The sequence below is a fragment of the Suricata suricatta genome, chromosome 4 (assembly GCF_006229205.1).
Source record: "Suricata suricatta isolate VVHF042 chromosome 4, meerkat_22Aug2017_6uvM2_HiC, whole genome shotgun sequence".
NCBI lineage: Eukaryota > Metazoa > Chordata > Mammalia > Carnivora > Herpestidae > Suricata > Suricata suricatta.
The window spans coordinates 29534919-29541800 of record NC_043703.1 but is presented as its reverse complement, the minus strand read 5'-3'; the positions used below and the strand labels follow the sequence as shown (position 1 = coordinate 29541800).

The following is a 6882-nucleotide window of genomic DNA, read 5'->3' as shown; positions in this document are numbered from 1 at the left end:
TGCATCCTCAGCACACGTTCAAGGCCTTGAGTCAAACTACCTGTCACCAGACACATCTGAGGAGCCCTGGCGCTGGCTAGTGTGTATGTTTTGGGGATCCCAAGACCACACGCACACTCAGGGATCACTGGAGGAACTTCTGGGACTCAGAAAAGAGTTGCATTCTGGTTAAGGCTTATCACGGTGCAAGGTTACGTGACAGGATCAACTGGAGAAAGAGACACTGTCAGGGTCTGGAGGTTTCCGACGCCCCCTCCCACCAGTGAGGAGACACATGAGTGTATTCCTCTCTCCAGGAGTGAAAAATTCACTGAAGTGTGTGCACTGTGTCTGCCCTGGGAAGAGACTCAGCACCCAAAGCTTTTAACGTGTCTGGCCACGTAGGTCCTCCCCTGCCAGCAACGATCATAATCGCAAACTCAAAGAAGGAGAGCAGGTATTCAGCATAACTGTCTGCTAACAGTGATATCCGCACAGTCTAGGCCAAGAGAACCATTTTTATCAGGGAGCAGCTTCTGTGCCATGCTCCCAGAGGCCGGCCAACGACAAACCTCAAGAATAAACCCTGATAAAGGCAGCTGCTTGAGGCTTGCTATGATCTCTTTTCTGCACAACTTTTCCCATCCTAAAATGCCTTTCTTTCCTGTTTGTGTGGCTGTGCAGGGCACAGAGAAATGACACAGAACAACTGGACTTTGCCTCCACCCCAGGAACTGTCTCTGCTCTGTGACACTTGAGCTGTGCATTCTATCAGTACTAAGAGCGGTAGCCTCATGGGCTCAAGCTGTCACAGACCAAAGAGCAGTCGCGATTTTAACCCAGGCACTGAAAATAAAAATGTGACTTTAAAGGGAATTTTTATATATTTCATAACAACTTTACTTGGAATGCTTTATCTTAAAAAGTTATCAGATAAGTCTCCTCCAACCCCCCTTAATGTCGGTAATGGCTTACGGAGGGGTTTGGAGGTGCTGAGGAACTGGTGGGCATTCATTATCATCAAACTCACATCAAGGGCCTGATATGCCAGAGGGTGTTCTCAGCGCAGGTGATAAAGCAATCAACAGAATATTCAAGAACCTTTTATAATCATGAGTTTATAATCTAGTATGAGTAGAGAGACAAGCAAAATAAGTAGCTAGGACAAGGAAAATGCTCCGTACCTTTTCCAGCCTGGCTGTGCTTCCTTCATTCCTCCCCTGGAGGCAACTCAAACCTTCCTTCAGTGGAATTCTTAGTTTCCGGTCCTTCCTGGGCCAGAGCAGAACCTGTGACATTAGGAGATTTGCACATTGTAGAGATGCAGTTTCCTGATCAATTCTGGAAGGACTTCCCTGCAAAGAGCAAAGCTATAGGAAACAGAAGACAGGGGGCAAAGCCACAGGAAGACACACCGCTTTCACGGCGCCTGGGTGCCTCAGTCGGGTAAGCCGCTGACTTCAGCTCAGGTCATGATCTCCTGGTGCGTGAGTTCAAGCCCCAAGTTGGGCTCTGTGCTGACAGCTCAGAGCCTGGAACCTGCTTTGGATTCTGTGCTTCCATCTCTCTCTGCACCTCCCCTGCTCATGCTCTGTCTCTGTCTCTCTCAAAAGTAAATACTTAAAAATTAAAAAAAAAAAAAAAAGACACACCGCTTTCCTTCCAGCAGAGGTGTGCACCTGTGCACGTGCACATGGGTTGTCTCTTCTGATCGTACAAAATCTACCCGCAGTGTTGCAGGTTTTTATCACTCAGTGAGATTGTTTCATTCTCCCTTTCTTATCCTCTCCTATATTTAATACCAAAAAAATGAAGTAAAGGGGTAGTTCATAGCAAGTGCTCACTGAAAAGACATCCAAAAGAGCGGAGTGTTGCACAGGCTACTCTGGGTCCTGCTAAAGCCCGGGTGCCCAGCACCTGGTCGCTGAAGAGTGCATCAAAAGACTGCGTGATCACTGTAACTTTAAGAAGGGTCCTCACTTTATGTGAATCATAAAGAACAGGATACCTTCACAGAAATCATGAAGATTAGTCATCTAGTTCAGTTGTAAATGCAGAACTCAACATTCCGAGGTGAGCATCTCACTCAAATTCTCCCTGCTTTCTGTTGCAGTTATTATTAAAACCAACCCAACCCACTCCAGCTACAGTTGGTGTCCATACAGGAGCCAAACTGGAGGCTCAGGAAAAAGCCTTCGGAACAGCCTAGCGCCCATCTGTTTGCAACACAGCATGAGAGTGTGGTTTCTGACTTTGAAAAATGAAAGCGTGCTTCTTCAGAAGCCATGTACATCTGAATGATTCAGTGATGGTTATTTAATCTTGGAGCCAAGATCACATTGGAAGCTCCCATCAGTAAGTGACAAAGTGTGTACTTTGTTTGGTTGGAGCTAAATAGTTTTACTTGAACAATTTCTTCTGAATATTAAGTAAAGCATCATTTTTCAAATCCACTATAAAACAGTATAAAGTGGCCATTCTTCCCCTTCCTCACAAAGCTCGTGCAGGGGGGCTGCACCTGTGCGGTGCGGCATCGGCCAGGACTCACCCCCTCACAGCAGTGTTTGCATCGAGGCCGTGGCTCCAGCAGCAGCATCGAACCTATCAGAAGAGAGGACAGCGGAGGGAAAGAAAAGGTTTCTCTGGCAATAGACAGCAGGACTGTGAATAGAGTTAAAATGATCCTTTGCACTGGTCCCTCAAATGCTGCAGTATTTGGAACAAGAGAATTACTGTATTGAAATTTGTTTCTTACAGAGAAAGCCAATATGTGTTGAAAGACTATTTTCCCTATGATTCAAAGCCATCTGGTGTCATCACCTTAAATCACTGTCCCTTACCATGTCCGCCCACTGCCCTAATGCCAATCGCCAAATATGGCAACCCCACAATGAAAGATGATTTGTTAAGCACTCACATTCATATTCATCTGGAGGAAAGAAAAGAGGAAAGCACTGTAGAGCCTGCTTACCCAGCAGTAAGCTTTTCATCCCTTTCTCCCCTCCATCCACACTCAATAGCGTGACCCACTGTGGCCTCACAAGCAGGAAGCGCGTGGGGAACACAGCACCCGCTGACAGGCATCTTGGCACAGCCAAGGGCTGAAAGAGTCCTTGACGGGGCACCACCTACAAGTCACCTACAAAGACGGGGAACCCAGGGTTATTTGAGGCAGCTGACAAGAAGAACCTATGAACAATTAGTTCTTAAGCAAAGAATTAAGACATATTAAAGCAATAACACATGCTTAGAATACAAAAATAGCATTTCTTTCTTCTGGGGTTGACAGTGACTCTAGTTAATTCATTAACTTCATTTGAAGTCATTATAATCTCTATTTGTCAAAGTGTTCAGAGATCCTTTTGATGTCATTTAAAAAATTTTTTTAAGTTTATTTATTTTGAGAGCGAGCGAGCGAGCCAGCCTCCCAGGCAGGCTCCACAATCGGCGCAGAGCCCAGTCCCACGAACCGTGAGACCATGACCTGAGCAGAAATCAAGAGTCAGATGCTCAACCAACTGAGCCACCCAGGTGCCCCTCAGAGATCCTTTTTAGCTAAAAGCTAAAACAGCAACCCAGTTACTAGGGAGTTTACATGGCTTCAACATAGCCCTGTAGCAAGTGGCTTTTACAGATACAGAGGGTTTTTATTAACCAAATAATAACCGCCATTTTGCACCAACAGTAAAATTCTGAAGATGCAAGTTGGGGTACCGACGATGATAATTTTTGCTAAATATGTCAAGTGTGGTCCAAAGTAGAGCTCTATATTTTTCAAAACCATTGAGGTAATTTCATTTCTCCTAAAAACAAAATACATCTTCATGTGTTAGAATAAAAGATTTTTTTCCAAGTCACAGTAATATTTTAAAATTGATTTACAAGTAATACCAGTTTAGCTGTAAAAATACTCATTTTAACATCAGACTTCATGGGCAATAATCTTTACAAAGCTGTCTCAGGGCATGCCAATTGGCAGTGAAAGAAAAAAAGGATAAATCTACAAAACAGCAGCTCAAATAAGATTATCTCCCTTAACACCTTCACCTTACAATAATTTGTAAATAGATACTTGAATTTATGTTACATATATAGTGTGCAGCAAGTCTTCAAAGATGGCGCCCAATATGCACGCCTCCTGGTATCCGTGTCCTTCCGTAGCCTCGTTTCTTTGAATCTAGCCTCCTCTTTGATCCACAGAGTGTGGCAGAAGTGATACTGAGGGACATCTGTGGCTAGAGCAGAACAGGAAAGCTTGGGTCTCTTGGAATGCTTGCTCTAGGGGATGCCAGCTTGCATGTGAGAATCTCAGACACCCCGAGGCCTGTAGGTTACTGGGAAGCCCGAGATGGCCACATGGAATGGCCAGATGGCCGCGCAGCCAGCCAGTCCCAGCTCAGGCACCAGACTGGAGCCCGATCGAGTCGCAGACGTGTGCAGCTCCAGCCACCATGCAGCTGCAGGAGAGGCCTCAAGCAAAGCTCCAGCTAAGCCTAGCCAACCAACAGAACCAGGAACGATGATAAATTATTGTTTAAGACACTACATTTTGGTGGTAATCGTCACATGGCACTAGATATCTGGAATACTTTATATGTAAAACAGTAAGTAACCTGCTCAGATAAACATGTATAAGCACAGTGGCACATTTCTCTCTCTCTTTTATTTTTTTTAATGTTTTTTAGTGTTTAATTTTTGAGAGAGAGAAAAAGAAAGAGAGAGAGAGAAAGAGAGAATGAGCAGGAGAGGGACAGAGAGAGGGAGACAGAATCCAAAGCTGACTCCGGGCTCCGAGCTGTCAGCACAGAGGCCAATGCAGGGCTTGAACTCACACACTGGGAGATCATGACCTGAGCAGAAGTCACACACTAAACCGACTGAGCCACCCAGGTGCCCAGCACACTTCTTATCCATAACCATGATTTCTGATTCTTTCTGTGGGACATCTCCAAACTGTCTCCATAGATTTCAAGAATATTGTGAATGTTTAAAATAATCTTAAAATAGGGGCACCTGGGTGACTGAGTCAGTTGAGCATCTGACTCTTGATTTCAGCTCAGGTCATGATCTCACAGTTTGGGAGATCAAGCCTTGCATCAGGCTCTGCAATGGCAGTGTGGAGCCTGCTTGGGACTCTCTCTCTCCCTCTCTCTCTGCCCCTCCCCCATGTGTGTGCATGTGTACACACACTCTCTCTCTCTCTCTCAAAATAAATAAATAAACATTTAAAAAAACAAAATAAAATAATCTTAAAACTGATTGTTAGTGTTTAAACAAACTAAACAAACTTGGGACATCTGGGTGGCTCAGTTGGTTGAGCATCGGACTTGATTTCCCGTCTCAGGTCACTATCTTACAATTTGTGAGTTTGAGCCTCATGTTGGACTCCGCTCTGACAGCAAGGAGCTTGCTTGGGGTTCCCTCTCTCCTCTCTCTGCCCCCCCCCCCGCTCTCTCTCTCTTTCAAAATAAGTTATATATATATAAACAAACTAAAACTGGTTAATTTGAAAAATAAATATACAACATTCAATTCCTTATGAGAGGATTAAGTGAAATAAAAATATCTAAGACCATTATACTTTGTAAGCCAATCACTTATTTTAAAAGGTAGGTATACAGCCACATGCATAGGTATGTAGATAGGTAGGTCACCTATTTATAAAGTGGTTACTGTGCTGAAAAGGTCTGGAAGCCAGCAACCCTCCACTGTGACTTCCAGTCTTGAGGCCTCTAAATGTGGGCTGCATGCCACATGCCACTTGTCACCTTAGAGCTGAATAAGAATCTGCATTATAACAAGACCTGCAGGTGAATCCCGTACCGATTATACTTAGAGATATGCTGTTCTAGCACAGTGGCTCCCAAATTTGTCTGCATATAGGAATCATCTAGGAATCTTAAAAATCCCCAAATCCAGGGCGCGTGAGTGGCTCAGTTGGTTGAGTGTCCGACTTCAGCTCAGGTCATGATCTCGCAGTTTGTGGGTTTGAGCCCCGCGTAGGGCTCTGTGCTGACAGTTCAGAGCCTGGAGCCTGCTTCGGATTCTGTGTGTCCCTCTCTCTTTGCCCCTCCCCTGCTCATGATCTGTCTCTCTCTGTCTCTCAAAAATAAATAAATGTTAAAAAAAATACCCGAATCCAAGCCGTCGGGACACAGGCGTAGGCGGACTTAAAACCTACCAGGTGAGTTCAGGTGCAGCCAAGTCTGGGAACCACTGGTCGTTCTTGATAGCGTACTAGTTCTCAAACTTTGCCACATAGTGGAAGAATCTATAAAACATTAAAAAGCACTGATATCTCTTTCCACCTCCAGAAAGTCTGATGTAACCAGTCTCAGGTGTGATCCAGGCACTGAAACTGTTTAAAGGCTTCCCAAGTGACATTCATGTGCAGCGAAGTTTAAGAACCATGACCTACCGCCTGGCACAGAGGCTTCACAATGGTAGCTAAATCTGCACAGTTCTTGCTGGAAGAGGCTTTAAAGTCTGTGGACATTAATTAAAATGAACAGTTGGCCTCACAGCTTTCAGCTAACTCACAGGTATAATGGCAGCTTCAAGCTTGCTGGAGTTCAGATCTGCCAAATCTTGCATGCCCCCGTGGGCTCTTCTGGCACTTTCCTTCAGTACATTTCTCTTCTCTTCTCTTGGGCTCCCTTTCAAGTGATTAACAATGTACATCTGCTCAGCATTAGGAGCAAATAGCTTCACCTTCAAAAATAGAAATAAAAACAAATGATGTCATTGCCTCTTTGAAAACAATCAAGCAAATCAATCTCAGAGCCCAAATAAACCGGGAAGGAAAGTCAGAAAACCACAATGTAATTCCATATGCCTCCAGGGCCAACACCAACTACAAATATCAGCCACAAGGAAGAAACTGCAAGGGATTTCTAGAGGGGG

The 6882-nt window shown here is 44.6% G+C and overlaps 1 long non-coding RNA gene across 1 annotated transcript; it reads right to left on the bottom strand.

The window, feature by feature from the left end:
• Nucleotides 1-1169: 1169 nt before the first annotated feature.
• On the bottom strand, nt 1170-6302 carry LOC115289410. Its single transcript, XR_003907611.1, has 4 exons — nt 6161-6302; nt 2951-3118; nt 2528-2580; nt 1170-1268 (listed from the first exon to the last, which is right to left on the bottom strand). It is a non-coding gene; the product is annotated as an uncharacterized LOC115289410 (long non-coding RNA).
• Between the last annotated feature and the right edge of the window lie 580 nt (nt 6303-6882).